The 22010-nt window shown below is 37.5% G+C and overlaps 1 long non-coding RNA gene across 3 annotated transcripts in view; it reads right to left on the bottom strand.

Moving 5' to 3' along the window:
- The window catches only part of LOC139076986 (uncharacterized), a 44568-nt gene that overhangs the window by 12628 nt on the left and 9930 nt on the right, over window positions 1-22010 (bottom strand). For 2 of the 3 annotated variants that reach the window (XR_011529071.1, XR_011529072.1), the window contains exons 2-3: window positions 1374-1619; window positions 384-456 (exon numbers count right to left, since the gene is read on the bottom strand). This is a non-coding gene — a long non-coding RNA (uncharacterized lncRNA). Of the gene's footprint in view, window positions 1-383; window positions 457-1373; window positions 1630-22010 lie in introns of all 3 variants that reach the window. The other variant, XR_011529073.1, reaches the window with a different exon arrangement.

The following is a 22010-nucleotide window of genomic DNA, read 5'->3' as shown; positions in this document are numbered from 1 at the left end:
TGTAGATAAACTTAGTTCGTCTACGTAAAAATACTTCATAAATTATATGATACAGTATAAGTTTAAGATATTTTTATTTCTTATTTGGGATAGAGGTGATTGAAAAAATAAGAAGTAGTTTTAAATATGGGAAGAAAGATCACTCAATAACACCCCATCAAAAAATGGCATTTTCTGTCTAATTTTATCCGTATTACTTGTGGTCAACCTACACCACTTTTTTTTAACTTATCAATGGCAATGATAAATTATGAGATTAAAAATATATTAACAACTGGGAAAGAAGAAACCATCACCCTCACAGGGTCTCATTTCTTCTATAATGTAGTTCCCCAGCTAAGTGTGATGAAAAGAAAATCACCTAAATTTCTAAAGGGACTTACCTGCCAGCGCCTGTCTTTAGCATCTGGAACAGACCCTCGACCAACATCCTTCCTCCACGAGAGACAGTGGCGCCTGTGGTATATTCTAGAATTAGTATTTAAAAATAACATGGACTTTTGCTTAGCTTTTTATATTGGATGGAAACATTTTCATCTAAGAGGTATTTTACCAGCACCAATTTGAAATTTTATTTATTTAATTATGCTTCACATATATAGTGAAATATGGCAAAGTGAGCATTTCTATAGAAGAATGAATTTTTATCCTACATTCCTACAAAAAAAAAAAAAAATTATTCCTAAGCCTTCTTCCAGAAAGGCTATTTGGGGTCCGTGTGTAGAACCCAGATGATTTCCCTTCGTAGGTTGTGGGTGGGACCCGCTCTGCCAGGCTGATGAGATTATTATAGCCTGTACTTCAGACTTGAATGTTTACGTATCACAGTTTATTTATTGAAGTGGGTGCACTATTTTTAAACTCTCACTCTCTCTTTATAGAGGGAACAATTTCCCTGGGAGAGAAAGAATATTATTAGCATGAAAATTAAAAGGTGTGGTAATTTAAAAATAGCACAGTGATGAAAAGAAGGAGTTCTAGGGTCCTACTGCTTGGGTCTCAATCGGGCTGTGTGTGCCATAGCTGTGTGACTTCAGGCAAGTTTCCTAACTACGCTGTGTCTCAACACTCTTATCTTTACACTCTTGTTGCACATGCACACAAACCCTTGTGGGATGTTGCTAGATTAAACTGATTAAAGATGAGGAACTTCAAAAGCAATAACGAGACCCAGTAGAAGAATTTATATATGAGCATGAGCTCTTTGTACAACCAATTTGACATGACATATTTGCTTTCTAGTAAGAAGGCAATAGCCTGTTTAACTTTGCTCAATGTAGGCTTTTCAGTTAGTCTCTAATTTTAGTCCTAGAATAATTTCTTTCAGGAGTGAAACTAAAGTTATTACCCTGGGGCAGCATGTTTTAACGTACCTGTGTGTTTCTATGCACAGTGGTTATTGCTACAAGCGAGCTAAAGTTCTTTGCCTCCTGTTGATTTCAGGAACATCCAGACTCGATGAAAAGTAAGCATCTGTGTACTGTCTTCTGTGTGCCCCGTGCTGCCCAGGGATGATGTTTTACATCTTACAGGTAATCCTTCCTTCGAGGTGGTGACAGCCTCGTCCAGGTGTGGGTAGACTCCCAGCCATGGGCTGAAGCCAGCTCACTGCCTGTGACCTAAGAATGGCTTTGATTAAATGGGTAGGAAAAAATCCAAAGAAAAAGAATATTTCGTGACACATGAAAATTATGTGGAATTAAAATTTCAATATCCATAGATAAAGTGTTACTAGAACACAGCCACGCTCATTCTTTTACATATTGTCTATGTCTTGGCTGTTTTCGTGCTACAACACACAGCTGAGTAGTTAGGACAGAAATCACATGGCCCACAAAGCCTAAATATCTAGTGTTAGCCCTTTAAGACAATGTTGCTGAACACCCCAGCCTAAAACTGTCCCAGAAAGAAAGCAAGACTGGCACTCTAACAAGATCCTGGCCAAGGTTCTCCTAAGTGAGGATGAGCTGGTATTTATCTGATGACTGTGGAATAATCTTCTGCTACAAGACAAGAGACAAGTAAAAGAAGACCAGTTCTTTGCCAACTAAAACTCTCTACTTGACAATTCTTCTTCCTAAGAATTTTTCCAAACTGTCTTATAATGATAGTTTGATCTTCATTATACTAAGTGGGGACTTATTTTGGTTATTCCATTACAATATTACACAGACAGCAAGTCAGAAATTCAGGCAATTGAGACCAAACCCCAAACCCACCCCATATCCCAGGCAGTTGATGACATGCTAAATGTCTGCCAGCTCAGCCCTCTTCTGGGAAAGCGGCATAGAGAATTCCTCCCCCAAGAGGAGTTGCCATGCTGGGTACCGTTAACATTCATCAACTTACCGCCTACTCTCTTCCAGGCATTGCCCTCGGTGCTGAGGATACAGGGACGATCAGGAAAGCAATGTCCCTGCCACCATGGAACTTAAAATGCGATGGAAGTGACAAGTGATAAACAAATGAATAAATAAGGAAATGCTGAAAAATGCTAAGAACCCAAGGTAAAAAATACCGTGAAATTCCACTTGTCTGAGATACTAAAAGTAGCCAAATTCATAGAGACAGAAAGAGAATGGTGGTTGCCAGGACTGGGGGGAGCGGGGCTGGGGGGTTAATGTTTAGAGGACACAGAGGTTCGGTTCGCAAGGTGAAACGAGTCTGGAGATGCGTGGTGGTGATGGTCTGACAACAACGTGAAAGTACGGGACACCACCGAACTGCGCACTTAAAAACGGCTAAGGTTATAAATTTTATATGATTTCTATTTTACCACAATAAAAAAAAAAAAGTCAAGAAAAGAAAGACTAGAGATAAAGAGATGGTCCTAAAATCTTCAGTAAAGAGGAGAGAAAAAAAGACAGTCATGCACAAAAAAGGGAAAAAAAAAGAACAATTTCTCATCAGGAACATTGGATCCAAGAAAACAATGAAGAAAAATATATTCAAAATTCTGTGCTGAGACAATTTTCAACTTAGACGTCTATACTCAGGCAAATTATTAACTAACTGTGAAGGTGGAATAAAGTCATTTTCAGACAAATACACACACACACACACGCGCACAGTATTGCGATGGTGACCGGCTAAGTGGCTGCAGTTTCTGTTAACGCATTTTCAGTTTCTAAAAATGTTTTGAGTAGGTAATTCCTTCACATGGTTCAAAAATCAGAATATATAGAAAGATATATGGTAAGGCTCCCCCTCCAATGCTCACCTCCATATTCTCAGACTGTTCTCACTGCTCCTCCCCAGAAGTAACCACTGTTGTTGGATTCTCATGTACCTTCCAGAGTGTCACCATGCATATATAAGCAAATGTGAATATAGATTCTTTCTTCCTCTTCCCTTCCTTTAAATGCTTGGTTTAAATGAGGTGGTTAGGTAAGGCCTGAATAGCAGGGAGATTGAGCCATGTGAAGATTTGGGAGGAGAACATTCCAGGCAGCAGAAAGAGGGAGACCGGAAGCTCCAGGACAGGAACTGGTATCGGGTATTTAAGTCAAAGTGATGGATGTAGAGTGAATGAGGGAGGGCGTGGCAAGAGAAAAGGTAGAAAGGAAGGAAGAGACCACTGACTCTGCTTGGAGTAATAGTTGGTAGCTGTCTAAACCTGTCTTCAATGAGAAACTTCCTGCCATGGTAGCCACCCCTGCCCACCTGCCATAAGGACCGTTGCAATACTTCAACCTCAAAAAAAGAATCTCATGAACCCCCGCTTGTTCCAGGAAACGGTCAGCTACAGAGAAGCCCTCACCCCTAACACGAAACACTTTCTCTTTTGACATGTCCGCAGACAGTTCACTTGCCCCCTTGAAGCCAACCAAGCAATTCTGAATGCACCTGAAGTCTGGATAGAAAGTTTCCCCACTTCCAAAATCCCACCTTAATACCATGCTTGCCTGTCAGAGACTGTCTGTGTGTCCTGTTTTTACTTTATAAATGTATCCTCCTTCCTACCACCTCAGAACTCCTGCTGAAACAAAAGAGATAGCAGATGGGTTCCCTTGCCCAGTTTATGAACAAACAGCTCCTTTTGTCCCTGACACAGTTTTGTCTTTGACGTCATGAGACAGCTAAAGCTTTGGCCTGAGCGCAGAGCCCCATCTTACCCCAGCTCCTAGGATGGAGAGGGCAGAGGGGAGGGAGAAATCAGCAGATGCTCGTTTTATTTTGTTTTATTTTAGTATTCTCTGTGTGTCTTAAACTCTTCTATCTCCCAATACTCTTTCTAAATACTTATTTTAGCCCCAAATTTAGCATTTAGAGGAGTCTGGTTCTTTTCAGACTGAAGACCTCTATTTTGTCCAATATGTGCATAGACAGAAACTCATGAAACTTTCCAAGCTTTATTTAAATAGTTCTCTGATGTGGTTTCCATAAAGCAATATTATGACTCAGTGTGCATATTTAGAGAAATTATGGTGATTTCTTTTAAAATTCTAATTGCGGTTTAAATGACCTAATTGCTATTCAAAATCAGGCACATTATACACCCAATTCAACATACTTCTTTAAAATATTGCCAAGGATTAAAATAAATTATAATGTATCGTGCATAATTGTACCTTAATGATGTATTTCTGTGATTGGTTTCCAGATTCACTATTCCTGTTATCTTTGTAAACCGTCTTCTCCACGCTATTTCTTGCTTGATAAAGCGGTAATGCTGAAGAGATGAGACTCCTGAGTTTTATTAATGTTGTTATTATAAAAGTAATGCATACTTAAAAATTTAAAACAGTATGGAAGCGAGAAAAGTAGGAGGAGAAATTTGTCCCTGTCCTCATGAATTCTACTACCATGAAGTGATCAAGATATGACATATGTGTGTGTACATGCATGCACACATGTGTGTATTAAAAAAAAGTCAAGAGTGGGACTTTATGAAGATTTTAGCTATCTGCAAAATTAGAGGGCACACAATCCATTCAGACTGCCCTCACTTCTGACACCAACTGCAAGTTTGCAGGGATCCCAAAACCTGCCTCAGGTTTGATAATTCTCTAGAAGGACTCACAGAACTCACTGAAAGCTGTTGTACTCGTAGTTGTGGTTTATTACAGGGACAGAATTGCGGATGAAAATCAGCTAAGGGAGGAAGCACATAGGGAAGAGTCAAGGGAAGTGTCAGACGTGGAGCTCCCATCACTCTCTCCCCTTGGAATCAAGATGCATTACTTTCCCAGATCAATGTGTGAAAATACACACAGAAAATTGCCAACCAGGGAAATTCACCCATGCCTCAGTGTTCAGAGTTCTTATTGAGGCTCCATTACAGAGGCATGACTGATAGATTCATTGCCCGCATGATTGATCTGAGACTCCAGGTTGTCTGACACAGCATGACCCTAAATAACATTGCTGGGTTTTCTGCTGTGGTCAGCCCCCACCCTAAGATTATCTGGGCATAGCCAGCCCCCACCATATGTCACGTTGTTAGCATATCTAGTGAACCAAGGTAAGGCAAGCAAAGATGTTCCTACCAAGCCTGCCATTCCAAGGACTTGGTGATTACATCCCAGAAGCCAAGGTCAAAGGCCAGAACTCTTTCTGGGTAAGTTAAATCCTCACTACACAGGCTTCCAAAGTGAAGAACCATTAGATGAGTAAAACATCCAAACTGAATATTTTCAATTGATTTCAGACATTATTTCATGATGTTCCTTGGAGGAGGGAAGCAGTAATTGTCTTCTTGCCACCATGCAGAGTATCAGGAGGTAGTGGGGGAGAAAGGGATGCTATTTGTCTTATGCCTTGGCTGTTTGTCACTGTAAGTCTCTATTTCACCTGATTCCCTTCTCTCCTGCTCTGCCTCCTCCAATCCACTGCTGTTAGTGTCAATCACTAAGATGTCAGTGTGAGTTAGGGGTCACCCAAATGCCCACAGAGCTGGGTAAAGAAGTGAAGTTCCCGTTTGCTGTCGATTCAACATTGATGTAATTCATTTGCGTATTAAACATAAAAGAATATCCTTCTTTTCCAGAAAGAAAATCTGTTTCCATACTTTTCCATTGACCCTTTTTTTCTTGAAAGGTGTAGACCTCTCAGAAAATCCTTTCTTTCCCTATTTTTGACAAAGTGTGCAGAGAACAGTCTCTCTGCTACAGTTAAATAAACAGCTCGGCCATTTTGAAGCCTGACCCTGACTCTTACTTTCAGAGTCAAGTGAACAATACAGAGTGCTGGTGATGGTGGTCCCTAAAGTACATCTTCTCATCTAAAGGAGTAATGGCCACTTAGCTCTGGCTGATGGTTACATGATGAGAATGACAGAATACTTTCCCAAGAAAGGTAGAAAATCTGAAATCACTCAATTCATTCATTCGTTCCTTCATGTGAAATTCACATAGCATAAAATTAACCATTTTAAAGTGAAAAATTCAGTGGCATTTAGTACATTCACAGCATTGTGCAACCACCAACTTTATCTAATTCTGAAACATTTCCATCACTCCATGATAAAACCCTGAAGTCATTGAGCAGTTACTCCCCATTCCTCCCTCCTTCCAGCCACAGGAAACCACCAATCTGCTTTATATTTCTATGGATTTACCTATTCTGGATAGTTCACATAAATGAAATCACACAATATGTGATCTTCTGTGTCTGGCTTCTGCAATCATTCCATTTTAAATGTGGTCACAAGGCTAACAAACAATGAACAATGGCACTGGGTTAGATAAACCAAACTCATGTTAGGGCAGATATGGCCCACTTACTGAGAGCTAATAGCCTCAGCCCTGATGCAAAGAGAGAGAGAAGAGGCCATAGCTAGAAGTTTGATTAAGAGGAAGGGGCCTGGCAAAGATGTTCTCTAGGAGGGCAAGCAATGAGCTAGGTCACCACTGATTCATAAATCCAGTCAAGGATGTAGAATCCTGTAGAGAGAGCTTGTTAGAATCATGCAAAGTCCAACGTTCTAGAGAGTCCTAAAAAGTAGAAAATGGAGAAAAGTACTGTAAAGCTGACAATCAAGTAGATTCCAGACTCAAGAAGCATGGAGGATAAAAAAGGAAGGTTATGGGGTAGAATAGAAATGTTAGAGACGACGCCGATTGGAACTCAACTTGAAGCACAGTTTTGCTTTGATTCTTAACATTTTAGTCCCAGTTTCTCCATTAGAAAAATGAGTATAATACCCCATTGTGCTGGATTGTTGTTAGAAATATAGATATTATTAATACAATACCTGGCACAAAGATAAAAGTCATTAAGTAAGAATTATTATAATAATGAGACTGGTGTCGACAAACAGAGTTTAAACCATTAGTCTTAGGATGGACATTTGTTCTCTGGAATGATTTTCCATCCCTGCTGGGTGTGAGTGGAACATCATACACAGGTAGAAAAGATTCTCAAAGGCTGTAGTAGGTCCTGGTTATAAGGATTGAGACATGTCTTACAAAAGCATACGAAGCAGCATTGCCACTAGTTTAGGGGGATGGTCATGAGATTTTAAATTAAATCTAAAACAATTTTACTCACTGGAAAGGATGACAGATGGACACTGTGACCCCCTGTAATCCTTTTTAGTTGTAGAAATGGCAGTTAGTGGAGAGATTAAGCTTGTCAATGTCACACTGCCAACTGGACAGATCTCAAATTTAGAAGGACAACTTCTGTGTCAGACTAAGTAGGTCAAATTTTTGTGCCTTTTCCATAAAATGCTCTCTGCCAAGCAGAGGGTGAAGATTCAGGGGCACTTGTTGGTTTGACAAAACTTAGATTTAACTTTTCAAATACTTTCAGTTTCTCAACTTTTAAGAGTTAAAGAGAATACAATCAGCGCCTCCATAATACAGGCAATATTTGATCTATTTAAAACTAATTTTGCATCATAAAGAAAGAGATTGGAAGACATGAGATAAAGTCTTAACTGCTATATAATCTTAAATAATGCCCATATTTTTTAAATGCAATGTGCTCTGTATAATGTGAAAATGAGGGGAGTGACTATATTTTACTTCTTAAAATTCTATTTTCTCAATGGCTCTGTGTGCAGTAATGATAAAAGTCTAACATCCTTTCCAGAAATTGTGTCTCTATTTAAGTAACTGACTTGAGTTAGTTGAGGGGAAAAAGTCTCGTTTTTGGAACTCAATATACCAAAGAAAAGAAAATCAAGTCTGAAACTGTCATTTGTCTCCTGAAAAATGAAATGCATGGGTTTGCCATGTGAAGTCCTTTCCTTAGGGTTTTTGGGGTTCCCTGACTTGGATGGGAGTCTATTTTCTATTTACACTCATGATATATAATTTTGTTCTACAATTATTTGGTTAAATGAAATGTTTTAATTACACAACAAATAATGGTAAAGTTTTACGAAACATGCCATAAATTATGAAGGTTGTATATGAATGGCTGGTTTGTGTAATATTCAATTAAAAAAGCAGATGAAATCCTTAAACACGTCTAATCCTGAGGGGCACTGGGCATGTGATCAACATTCTGAGACTCTAGGATAAAGACCTGTCAGAACCACTGGAATTTTGGCAGTCTGGATTTTAATATTTTTATTTGTTTTTTTGGTGAGGAAGATTGGCCCTGAGCTATTTATTTTATCTTGTATGTGGGTCACCACTGCAGCATGGCTTGATGATGAGCAGTGTGTAGGTTCACATCCAGGATCCAAACCTGAGAACCCCAGGCCACCAAAGTGGAGTGCAAACTTAGCCACTATACCACCAGGCAAGCCCCTGGATTTTAATTATTGTCTTACTATGTTTTTAATTTTAATTCCTATAAATATAACCTAACAGATAGTCAACAGAAAAAGATACCATTTCCCCAATATCCAGGATGAAGATGAATAATGCAGAGAATCAGAAAACATCATACCAACTGCAAGGACTTTAAATATCAGCTAGAAAGAGTTATAATAAAAGTTGGCTAATATGTGAAATACAGGTATTTTGGTATTTGCTTCACACATTTATACCTTATGAACCAAGAATTATACCTCCAGTAATATAAAATCAATTCTCAATAAAAGCTATATTTAATTTAATTATATTAGTCTTATTTTAAAAATGAATTTATGTGACGGTTTGAGACACAGACAATATAATACAATTTTTTAAAAGATGGCTGAGGGCGTTGGCATAAAGGAAAGATAACATGAATATAGTGGTACACAGCCTGGAGGTGGTGTGGTCCATGCTGGAGATGGATTGCAGAGTTGAGTATGAGCTTCCTAACAGCCAAAACAGATGCAAACATGTAATTAGTTACAACAGGGGTGGCAAACTCTGGCCCTTGAGCCAAATCCCATCTACCACCTGGTTTCGTAAATAAAGTTTCACTGGAGCGAAGCCATGCTCATTTGTTTCTATATTGTCTGTAGCTGTTTCTCTGCGACAATGGCAGAATTGAGGAGCTGCAGCAGAGCCCGAATGGCCTGCAAAGCTGAAAATATATGCTGTCTGGCCATTTACTGGAAGAGTTTGCCAACCCCTGAGTTACAACATTATAGCATCTAAAAGATTTTTAAAAATTCACTGGGTTAGTGAATTTTTTAAAAACACAACATTTTTTCAGTTATGAAAAGCCGTTGATAATAATTACAATGTTTATCAATATTGATATGATATTTTTACCATGAAATTTATGCTCGCATTTCCATACTAACGGATGAGCAGAGTCAAGTTACACCGGAAATTTCAGTTAGCCAAAGCTCATCTATTATATAAATAAAACACTATCTATTCAATACCTCCCTAAAATATTAGTCTAAAAAGGGACGGCTCTGCCCGGGTCTAAAACAAATTCATTATCTAACAGCTATTCTTTACACAAAGATTTTTAAATACGGTCTTCTACCTTTGAAGGTGCATCATATTGATCATTAATTTCAGAGGAAAGCAATCTTTCAATAAAGGACATTACCTTCTGCTCCGTCCTAAGTACAGATCAACAGCAACTGTCACATAAAGGATTTGGGCAATACACCAAAAGAAGAGGATGAGAATGTCCATAGAGCTTCTTTAAAAATCTTTTTATCTGCTTGGACGTAGAGAAGTCCGGGAAAGAAAATAAAGGAGGCAAGCCTAGCGGTGGATCTGTGAAGAGTGTCCATTCTACTCTTTGACTCCTAGGAGTCTAAATGTGAAGTCTGCTTTACTGCCTGGCCATACCTGCTTGATCCAAGAGTTCACCTGACACAGGCCGGATAATCAGCCTCTCTGCAGAGAACTGGGAAGGGGCTGGGGATGTTGGCGCTAAGACACATCAATGGCGGCACCCAGAGAAATGAGCCTGGAGCTGTGCTGCTGAGTGAAAGTCCGGAGCTGCCCTGACTCCTGTCTCACTCAGGCTGGTCGTGCAGGTCTTCCATACAGCCTGTGAAATTCCCCATCTATCCCTAATTTCTATTACTTGTATCCAAAGGAAATTTATTTATTTACGTAGTATCTTCAGATACTTAAGGATACTTATCACGTCCCTCCAAACTTTCCTTCTCCACATGAAACCTACTGACTTTATTAATCCTTTCCTCAAAATAATTTATTAGAAGAAAAAAATCCCAATAATCTAAACAACTAAATTTTTAAAAATAGGCTTTAATCCCAAACCCAGATCCAAGCCTCCTTAAAATCTTGTGTCGAGATGGGAAAACAATGCTTCAGGCATGGTGTGATCAGCACAGAGTAGGACAAGATTATCACCTCCCTTATGCTAAAAGCTATGCTTCTACTAAAGCAGCCATAGGTCTTATTCACCTTTTTTGGATAGACACATCACACTACTGACCTTACATTTAGCTAAATCAATCATGTTTTTTATCCTTAAAGCTGATACTCAATTATGTTGTCATTTTTGGATCCAGTTTTAAATTTATATTTATCCCTAGCATATTTGATCCTACTAATTGACTCATTTTTCCAGTTTGCCCAGATATCTTTGGATTAGTAATAATTAATCATACAGTTCCTGTGAGCTAGAAAACGTTAAGCATTTTACATCTTTTATATTGTTTTATTTTTCACAAGAATCGTATAGGAAATGTGTTTATTTGTCCCCAGCTTCCTCCACTCTCTACTCCCTCATCCTCGTGAGGGAAAAAGATAAATCTTTCAATTGGAGTTAATTTTCTTGGTGGAGGTGAATAGCAATCTTACCGTGATGGAATTGTACGCATAAAAAAATAAAAATGCTTCATGAAAAATGTGTGTGTTCACACTATGTGTAAATAGACCAGAACAGAAACAGGTAGGAAGGTCATAACTAAAAGGATAAGGAGACATCAAAAGAACAATCCATTAAAGACATAATAGATAAGGTGGACTTCATTAAAATTTAAAACTTCTGTTCTGCAAAAGACAATGTCAGGAGAATGAGAAGACAAGCCAGAGACTGGGAGAAAATATTTGTAAAAGACACATCTGTTAAAGGACTGTTATCCAAAATTTGCAAAGAACTCTTAAAACTCAACAATAAGAAAACAACTTGATTTATAAATGGGCCAAAGACCATAACAGACACTTCACCAAAAAAGATATGCAGATGACAAATAGGCATATGAAAAGATGTTCCACATCATATGTCATCAGGGAAATGCAAATTAAAACAACAATGAGATACCACTACACACCTATTAGAATGGCCAAGATTTGGAACACTGAAAATAGAAAATGCTGGTGAGGATGTAGAGAAACTCTCATTCAATGCTGATGGAAAGGTAAAATGGTACAGGCACTTTAGAAGATAGTTTGACAGTTTCTTACAAAACTAAACATACTTTTACCATACAATCCAGCAACTGTGCTCCTTAGTATTTACCCAAAGTAGTTAAAAGCTTATGTCCACACAAAAACCTGTACATGGATGTTTATAGCAACTTTTCATAATTGCCAAAACATGGAACCAACCAAGATGTCCTTCAGTAGGTGAAGGACAAACTGTGGTACATCCAGACAATGGAATATTATTCTGCACTGAAAGTAAATGAACTATCAAGCCATGAAAAGACATGGAGAGAACTTAAATGCGTATTACTAAGTGAAGGAAGCCAATCTGAAAGGGCTACAAACTGTATGATTCCAACCATATGACATTCTGGAAAAGGCAAAATTATAGAGACAGTGAAAAGGTCAGTGGTTGCCAGGGGTTGGGGCTGGGGCGAGGGATGGATAGGCAGAGCCCAGAGGACTTTTAGGGCAGTGAAAATACCCTGTATGATTCCATAATGATGGCTACACCTCGATACACATTTTTCCAAACCCCACAGAAGGTACAACACCAACAGTGAGCCCTAACAAACTGTGGACTTTGGGTGATGATGATTTGTCATTGTAGGGTCATCAATTGTAATAAATGTACCACTCTGGTGATGGATGTTGACAATGAGGGAAGCTATACCTGTGTAGGGACAGGAGGTAGATGGGAAGTCTCTGTACCTTACTCTCACTTTTGCTAAAACTGTTCCAAAAAGTAAGGCCATTTTTATTTTTTTGACAAAAAGGATAATGAGTTTGAGACAGTTAGGCAACTCGGCCAGAGTCACAGAGCCAGCAAGTGGTGAAGCTGATCTTTAAAACCCAATCTGACTGCAAATCCCATACATTTAACTGCCATGTTCTGGTGCCTCCAAAGTTTAACTAAACGATTGCTATCTAGATGTCGATTTTCTTGATCATCAAGTTTTCTAAGCAGATTTTCTATGTATTCATTTATATCATTAATTTAAAAATACTGCATAGAAGAAAGCCCAGTGGCAAGCTTCTAGAAACTCTTTTTAAGGCTCATATATTTATTTTAATCAGGACCCATGGGTATGTTAAATCCACTTCATTGAACGATTATCTACTCTGCATTTCTCAAACTTCCTCGGAAGGATAAAATAAGTCTTCTCCATACACTTATTGATGTCCAGTTACGTTGTGCTGCAATTTTCCCTGGATAGAGCAGTCAAACTAGTCTGTCAAAAAGGAGTTGTATAATCTTTTTGGAAGACAATTCAGACGTACATATTAACGCTCTGATTCAACCATCTGACAAAATCTCCCTTTGGGAATATATACCAAGGAAATAATTCAATTATTGTACATAAATCTTTTTCTGGATTTTAGGCTCTTAGAATTTTTCTATTTCTGTGTTATTTAGGAAGGTGAAAAAGCAAACAGAGCAAAAATAGAATCACAAATTATGTTACAACACACAATGAACTACTACACAGACTTTTAAATAATAATTTTGAAAACTATATTGACATGGGCAAAATCCTCATGACAAGAGAAGTGAAAAATAAAGATGCAAATGCATACAGTATGATTTCACTTTTTAAGTATATTTAACATATATATGATGTGTATTATACACACATATAATAAATAAATAAACTTTCCCATGCTTCATTAGTCTGTAGACCTAAATATATTTTTTCAATGTTTATATTATATGTAAACATATAAAATATATATATATATATATATATATATATAATCCTACTAGATTATCTAGCTTCTGCAAAGCTGTCCCCAAGTATTTCCGAAAGCATTCTGGAAGTGCACGTGAACATGTCACTTCAACCACTCCGATGCACTCTGTCACAGGGTTTCTTTGGGCCTGCCCTGCTGAGCATTGCCATCTCCTGCCGGCAACTGCCACCACTCCCTTTCACCAGACACTGTTCCCAGTGACTAAATAATGCTCAAAAAACCAATGCTTACAAGTTCCCAACAGCCCCAAAGGATAAGTTCCACCTTCCCTAAAATGTTCTAGATGCCTGTTTTCACGTATTATTTTTATGATGGTTTATTGATGACCTGGAACCTACAGTTCAAACAATTGAAAGGCTTAGCAAATGACTGAATCCCCAAATCCAAGTAAAATGACTGAGTTTTGAATGCTCAGACATTTGTCGTAGGGCACGCCAGTAAGATTATGACCTATATTTTCTCAGGATTTCTACTTACCACCTGTTGGACACTGAGCATCTCATATTTTGTGGCATCAGTCAAGGAATAATGTTGAGGCTATATCATCAATATAATTATATCATCTTGTTACCATTTATTTATATCATCTATTTATCATCTTGTTCTTCCCAATAATTCACAACACTAATCATTTTTTCCATGAACCATTGGAAGATAGAAGGAGTCATTAAGATTCCTTAGGGTATCTTTCACATTTTGGTAGAGCTCCCTCCCCATAGAAATGTTGAATAGCGTCTTGTCTTTCTCTTTCTTAGCCATAGGTTAGGAAATACTATTCTTCTGTGTACAGTTGTATAGGTTGCACACTGCTTGACAGCAGACAGCACAACATCTATAGGAGCACCATTGCCCTTTACATCCTAGTCACTAACTACCCTGGTGGTCAAGCAGTTAAGATATGGGGCTCTCACCAGGTTCATTTCCAGTCTGGGAACCACATCACCCAGTCTCTCAGTTGTCATACTGTGGTGGCTGTGTGTTGCTGTGATGCTGAAAACTATGTCACATACCAGCAGGGTGACCCATGGTGGATAGGTTTCAGCAGAGCTTCCAAACTAAGATGGACTAGGAAAAAGGACCTGGCCACCCACTTCTGAAAAAATTGGCCATGAAAACTCTATGAATAGCAGCGGAGCATTGTCTGATACAGCGCTGGAAGGTGAGAGGGTGGTGCAAAAAGACCGGGTAGGGTTCCACTCCACTATACACAGGGGCACTAGGACAGCACTAACAAACAAACACTACAGATTTGCATAACGTTTCATTATAAATAAATCCTTACATGATGGAAGTTATCATACATTGTTCTAGGAAGTAGAGTATCTCAGGTAAGGGAGTGACTGCTTAATTTGCAAAAACACATTGTGTGGACTTGCAGCAACTCTAGGACCGATTTAGTCACTTTTCAGTCCAACTTCGAATGTCCCTAGCTCGTACTTAGGTAACTAAGAGAGACTGGGTTGATATTGAATGATGCCACTAACCGAGCAGAGAAGGAAAGGATAAATTACACTTCAGAGTGGGAAATATGAGACTGGAGCTCAATATAAAAGTCAGGATGGGAAGTCTAGAGAGTTGAATTCGTGAGAGTGAATGATTCTGCCCAAATAGATGATGTACGTGTGAGGCACTAATATACTTAGGGCTGAGGAAATCAATAACCTGGCCCTGAAGAGGCGGAAAGGGGAAAAGAGTAGTCAGAAACACAGATAGAAAATGGTCTAAGTATTAAGAGGACTAAAAGAAATAATAGCATAGAAACAAAAAGAAACTCTTAAGAGGAATAGGCAATCCATACCAGCAAGAGTAAAGACAAGTTAAGGAGAACGAGGGTTGAAAAGAGGTCATTAGCTTTGATAAATACAAGGTCCTTGGTTGCTTCAGCAAGAGTAGATTCTGTGGAAGGATTGGTGTGGAAATTAGATTGCAATGAGTCGAGGATGGATTGAAAAGTGAGTAACTATTGGTAATAAATATAGACTAGATTCTTAAGAAATCTGGTTTTCAATGAAAAGAGACTGTTATTTCAAATGCAATTTCTCATAGAAAAAGAAAATGCTACAGTAGAGGTTAATTTCCTAGGTCAGCCTACAACACTTATTTGGTCCATAATAAAATGCGGAAACTTCAGATTTATGATTAAAACCAGAGGAGAGAAATGCTGCTGCAACACTTGTAATAAAACAAAAACCAGAATAATATATTTTTATAATAAATTGCATTTTTTGTGTCTTGAATGTTGGTAGCTGGGGACGGTAGGTTTAATTAAAGGATTATGAATTGGCAGATAGTTTTTATAGAAAGATTTTGATATGAACTTCCACAAATTGTTAAGGTCTTAATTTTTTTTAATTGTATTTAATTTCACTTTGAAACAAATGGTTGTGCTTTACTTTGATTCGTCTCTGTCCCTGGCATTAGTCCTATAGTTTCCAGCTCTATCTGGAGTTGTTTAGATATTTACAAGCATAAAAGAGGAAGAGAAAAAAGAGGTGGTAGTGAAAAGGTGCTTAAAGAAGTCAGTCTCAAATGTAATGTGCAGAAAGAAGGTCTCCGCGACTCTAGGCATCTTTTTTTAAGTACGTTCGTAGCCAAGGTGATCAAATCTCGAAACAGTCTATGGTCCAGTTTTTGCTTAAAAGGAAAATGGCAAAAAGAGCAAAATGGTGAAAGAGAGGGTAAAAGTTGCAGCGGGTCAACAGTGAAGGGAGAGTGAGAAGAAAAAGAGCAACATTCAACTGACCAAGAAATTAAATTAATGTTTCAGAATAGATGAATTTCATGAGCTCTTCATGCTGTTACATAAAATACTTCAACTGCCCATTGCGTAAAATGAAGGGTGCTGAAAACTAGTTATCTACACCATCACGGCGAGAAAAGTCAACTGTCAAGGGGAACTTCTCAGATCTTAGTGGTTTCTCACCCACAGGAAAACTGGACTCATTTAAAGACAAAACTGAGTGTGGTAGTATTCGGAAGACTATACTTATGAGGCACTACAAAGAAAAAAAAGAAGAGGCGAACAAAGCAAATTGTTTGAAATCCATGCTGCATTGCTGTAAGGATCTCAACCTGAAAGAATTTAATGGGCCTCAAAATGTTAACATCAACACAGTTGCTACAAAATATAAAATAGGAAATATTAAGGAAATAGCTAAAAAGAATCTGCCTTACTTGCCCTAACCCTCTCCCCCCACCCTCCCCCCAAAAACCCCTCCAGGCTCAGCTTCCTTCACGGATGAATTCTACCTACTATTTAAGGAACAGACAATACCAGTTCTGCACAAACTCTCAGAATATAAAAGATGAGGAAATATTTCTCAACTCATTTTATAAGGCCAGCGTTATTCTAATCTTTAAACCAAACAAACACATGATAAGAAAAAGGAGAGTACACACCAATATTCTCCATGAAAATTATATGTAAAAATCTTTAAGAAAATATTTGCAAATGGAATCCAGCAGCATATAAAAAGATAGCATAACTTGACAACTGGCATTTATCCCAGGAAGGTATAATATTAAGAAAGGAAAAAAGAAAAATCATATAATCATAATAACAGATACAGAAAAAAAGCATTTTACAAGATGCAAACTTATTCCTGATTTAAAATTCCCACCAAACTAAGAATCAAAGGGAACTTTCTTAATCTAACCTAATACTCAATGGGGAAAGAGTGAATATTTTTATCCTAAGATTGAGAACAAGGTAAGGATATTCACCTGCACCCTTATGTTCAACACTGTGCTCAAAGTCCTAGGCTGTGCAATAAGGCAAGAAAAAGAACTAACCGGTCTATAAATTGGAAAGGAAGAAAACACTGTCATTATTCACAGGCACTATGACTGTCTAGAAAATCTTAAGTCGTCTACAAAAAAGCTGCCAGAACTAATAAACGAATGTGGCAAGTTGCAGGACACAAGGTCAATAAACAAATCAATTATATTCTATATACTAGCAAAGAACAATTGAAATTTAAAAATTTGCAATGGCATCAAAAACCATGAAATACTTAGGGATAAATTTAACAATAACGTGCACGACATGTACATTGAAAATTACAAAATATTGCTAATAGAAAGTAAAGAATCTGTAAGTAAATGAAGATAAACCCCATATTTGTGGATCAGAAAGTTCAAATTTTTTAAGCTGTTTCCCCTAAATTGATCTGTAAATTCAACACAATCTCAAACAAAATCCAAGCAGGCTTTTTGTTGTTGAAATTGACAAGCTGATTTTATGACTAATATAGAAATACAATGAAGAACAAAATTGAAGGACTTTTGCTTGTGTAAAGATAGAAATACTGGTCAATGGAACAGATTGAGTCCATAAATGAGCCCACATATGAATGGACAATTGAGTTTTGACAAATATTTGAAGCCAACTAAAAAGGTTAAGGGTAAAATTTTCAACAAATGGTGCTGGAACAACTAGATAGCCATATACAAAAATGAACCTTGATTGTTACTTCACAGCATACACAAAAATGATTGTGAAATGCATCATAAACTTAAACATAAGAGTTAAAACTTTCAAACTTCCAAAAGAAAACACGAGAGAAAATCTTTGTGGCATTGGTTTAGGCAAAGATTTCCTACTTAAGACTCAAAAAACACAAACCACAAAAGACAAAAAAAATTGACAGTTTAAACTACATCAAAAATTTTAAAACTTTTCCTTTGTAAAAGGAACTAGTAAACTTCTTGTCCAGGCAAGATGGCATAGACTCATTTTTCCCTGCTCTTTCCTGCTAAATTCAACTATAAAGATTGAAATAAGACAAGAGGCAAGCAAAGGGGAAATCTGGAAGGTGGTAAGAAAAACCAATTTGGGATCTCAGGACTGGATTATAACACAGAGTAAGGGGATCTTACCCCTCTCCTCACCCAATAGAAGAAGGCAACTCAGATCTGGTGTTTCTCAATGCCCAATCTAGCAACAGAAGGCAGTCTAGGTAAGCCCACAGCATCCAAAGATCAAAAGGGGATCTGGATGAGCCTGATATCACCAGTGAGGAGGATGGAGTTCAGAGCCTTGTTCAGAATAATTAGCCAGCGCAATTAATTAATTAATCTCCTCCTCTCCAGGCCTGAGACTTCCTTCCTACAACTAAGTATGCTAGAGTGGCAGGGGGCACCAGCAAGAAGGACCCTGTCACAACAGGCTATCCAGTCCAGGAAGCCTCTTTGTCTTGCAGACCTGAGATGCTCCTTCCCCACTAAGAGACACCAGGCTGTCCAGCCTGGGGAAACCCTTCCACCCCCTCAGCACCAGCAAAGACCAGTGGGAACCCCAGTTCAACCAAGAAGAATAAAATAACACCACAAAGTCCCTGAAAATTGAGCTGTCATTGGAACCACAGCCCACAAATGTAGGCGAGGACCTGCATGCTAAACCTAAACAGGGTGACTGCCTGCTGAAATAAAAACCTCAAAGGAAATTTTGAAAATACAGAGAACTGAATGAAAACATAATGTATCAAAATATGTGGATGCAGCTAAAGCAGTGCTGAGAGGGAAATTTATTCCACTAAATGTTTACATTAGAAACAGGGAAAGGTCTCAAATCAATCATCTAAGCTCTTAACTAACGAAACTACAAAAATGAGAGCAAAATAAACCCAAAGTCAAAAGGATAGAAATGTTAAAGATCTGGGTAGAAATCAATGAAATGGGTAATAGGAAACCAGTGGAGAAGAATCAATGAAACAAAAGCTGTTTCTTCAAAAACTTCAATGAAATTGATAAACCTGTAGCAAGACTGACAATAATAGAAAGAAAAACGCAAATCACCAGTCTCAGGAGTGAAACAAGGCTATCACTACAGGTCCTGAGGCTATTAAAAATCATATGAAGGGAATGCTACAAACAACTTTACACTCACATATGCAAAAACTCAGAAGAAAAGGACCAATTCCTCAAAAATCACAAATTACCAAAACTCAACCAAGATGAAATAGTTTAATTTGTCCTTTAATCATTAAATTAATTTAATTAATAATTAAAAGGATCCCCAAAAAAGAAATACCCAGGTCCAGATGCTTTCACTGGAGAGTTCTACCAAACATTTAAAGAAGAATTAACACCAATTTTCTATAATTTCTCCCAGAAAAGAGAAGAAGAGGCAGCACCTCCCAGCCTATTTATGGGGTCAATATTACCTTGACACCAAAAGCAAACAAAGACAGTATAAAAAAAGAAAACCACCATGAAGTTAGATGAAAAACATCCTCACTAAAATATTAGCAAACCAAATACAACAATGTATAAAAAGAATTATATACTATAACCAAATAAAATTTATTTCATTTATTTTGAATAAACCTGGTTCTATATTTGAAAACCAATCAAAGGTATTCCATCATAACAGTGAAAAGTAAAACATTATATAGTCTCATCAATTGATTCAGAGAAAGCATTTGATAAAATCCAATATAAAGTGATTAAAAACTCTCATCTAGTTGGAGATAAAGGAGAATTGCCTCAACTTGATCAAGAGAATCTACAAAAAATCTACAGCTCACCTCTTACCTAGTGGTGAAAGACTGAATGCTTACAGCAAGGCTAGACCTCTGATCTTGCCAGTCTATTCAACATATTACTGGAAGTTCTAGCTGCTGAAAGAAGGCACAAAGAGGAAACAAAAGAAATATCGATTAGAAAAAAAGAAATTAAACTATCCCTAATTGCAGACAACGTGATTGTCTAGAACAAGTGAGTTTAGTAAGGTCATAGGATACAAGATAAACACAAAAAAACCAATTACATACCTAACAATGAACATGCAAAAACCAAAATTAAAAACACAATGCTGTTAATAATTGCTCCAAAGAAAATAAAATTCTTAGGTATATACTTAAAACATATACGGGATCTGTATGCTGAAAATAACAAAATGCAGATGAAACAAATCACAGACCTAAATAAATGGCATACTGTGTTCATAAATTGGAAGATCCGATATAGCACACATGTCACTTCTTCTCAGATTGATCTATAGGTTTGATGCAATTCCTGTTACGATCCTAGCACATTTTTCTGTAGACAAAGACAAGCTTATTCTAAAATTTGTATGGAAAGGCACAGGCCCAAGAATTGCTAAAACAATTTTGACAAAGAAGAATAAAGTGAGAGACATCACTCTATTCAATATTCAGGTACATCACATAGCTACAGTAATCAAGGCAGTGTGGTATTGCTGGAGGGATAGGCACGAAGATCAATGGAACACAATGGAGAACCCAGAAATATATCCACACGAATATACTTAGCTGATCTTTGACAAAGGTACAAAAGCAATTAAGTGGAGAAAGAATAGCCTTTTCAGTAACTGGCATCCATAAGCAAAAAAAATAAAAAAGCAAATCTCAAACTAAGCCACACAGCTTATATAAAAATTAACTCAAAATGGATCATTGATTTAAATGTGAACATAAAACTGTAAAAAAATTTAGAAAATTTTTGGAATCTAGCAGGAGGCAAAGAGTCCTTAGACTTGACACCAAAAGCACAATCCATAAAAGGGAAAATCCAAAATTAGACTTCAACAAAATTAAAAATGTTTGCTTTCAGAAAGACTATGCGAAGAAGATGAAAAGACAAGCTACAGAACAGGAAAAAAACATTTGCCAACCACGTATCAGCAGAGGACTGCTATCTAGAATACATTAAAAAAAACCTACAAAAGTCAACAGTAAATCGATGATCTAATTAGAAAATGAAAAAATGACATGAACAGACATTTCACTGAAAAGAATATACAGATAATAAATAAACACATTAAAAGATGTTCAAGATTATTAGCTCTCAGGGAAATGCAAATTAAAACTATGATGAGATATCACTACACAGTAACAGAATGGCTAAAATAAAAAATAGTGACAACACCAAATGCTGGTGAGGATGTAGGGAAACTAGATCGCTCATGCATTGCTGGTAGGAACGGAAAATGGTACAACCATTCTGGGAAGTAGTTTAACGGTTTCTTCTAAGATTAAACACACAATTATCTCATGACCCAGCAATTGCACTCTTAGCATTTGTCCTAGAGAAATGAAAATTTATGTTCATACAAAAATCTGTACATGAATGTTTATGTCAGCTTTATTCCTAATAACGAAAAACTGGAAAAACTCAGGTGTCCTTCAATGGGTGAATGGTTAAACAAACTGTGGTACATCCATATCATGTAATACTACTCAGCGTTTAAAAGGAATGCATTATTGATATACAGCAATCTTTAGAGAATTATGCTGAGTGGAAAAAAAGTCAATCTCAAAACATTACATATGGTACGAATCCATTTATATACCATTCTGTCAGGGGATAGGCATGAGTGAGGGCGGGGACGGAAGTGCCCTGACCTTGACTGTGGTGTGGATACGTGAACCTAGACATGTACACAGCTAGACATAGAACTGTCTCACACACACACACACACACACATACACACACACACGAGGGAAAAAAAGGAAAAGAGAAAAGGTGAAAAAGACCAATTTCAAGTTACAGTTTGGAATAAGGCCACCTCTTTGAAGGTAATAAAAAAAGATAATCCTGAAAAAC

The sequence above is a fragment of the Equus przewalskii genome, chromosome 18 (genome assembly GCF_037783145.1).
Source record: "Equus przewalskii isolate Varuska chromosome 18, EquPr2, whole genome shotgun sequence".
Classification (NCBI taxonomy): domain Eukaryota; kingdom Metazoa; phylum Chordata; class Mammalia; order Perissodactyla; family Equidae; genus Equus; species Equus przewalskii.
This window is presented reverse-complemented; position numbering and strand designations above follow the sequence as displayed.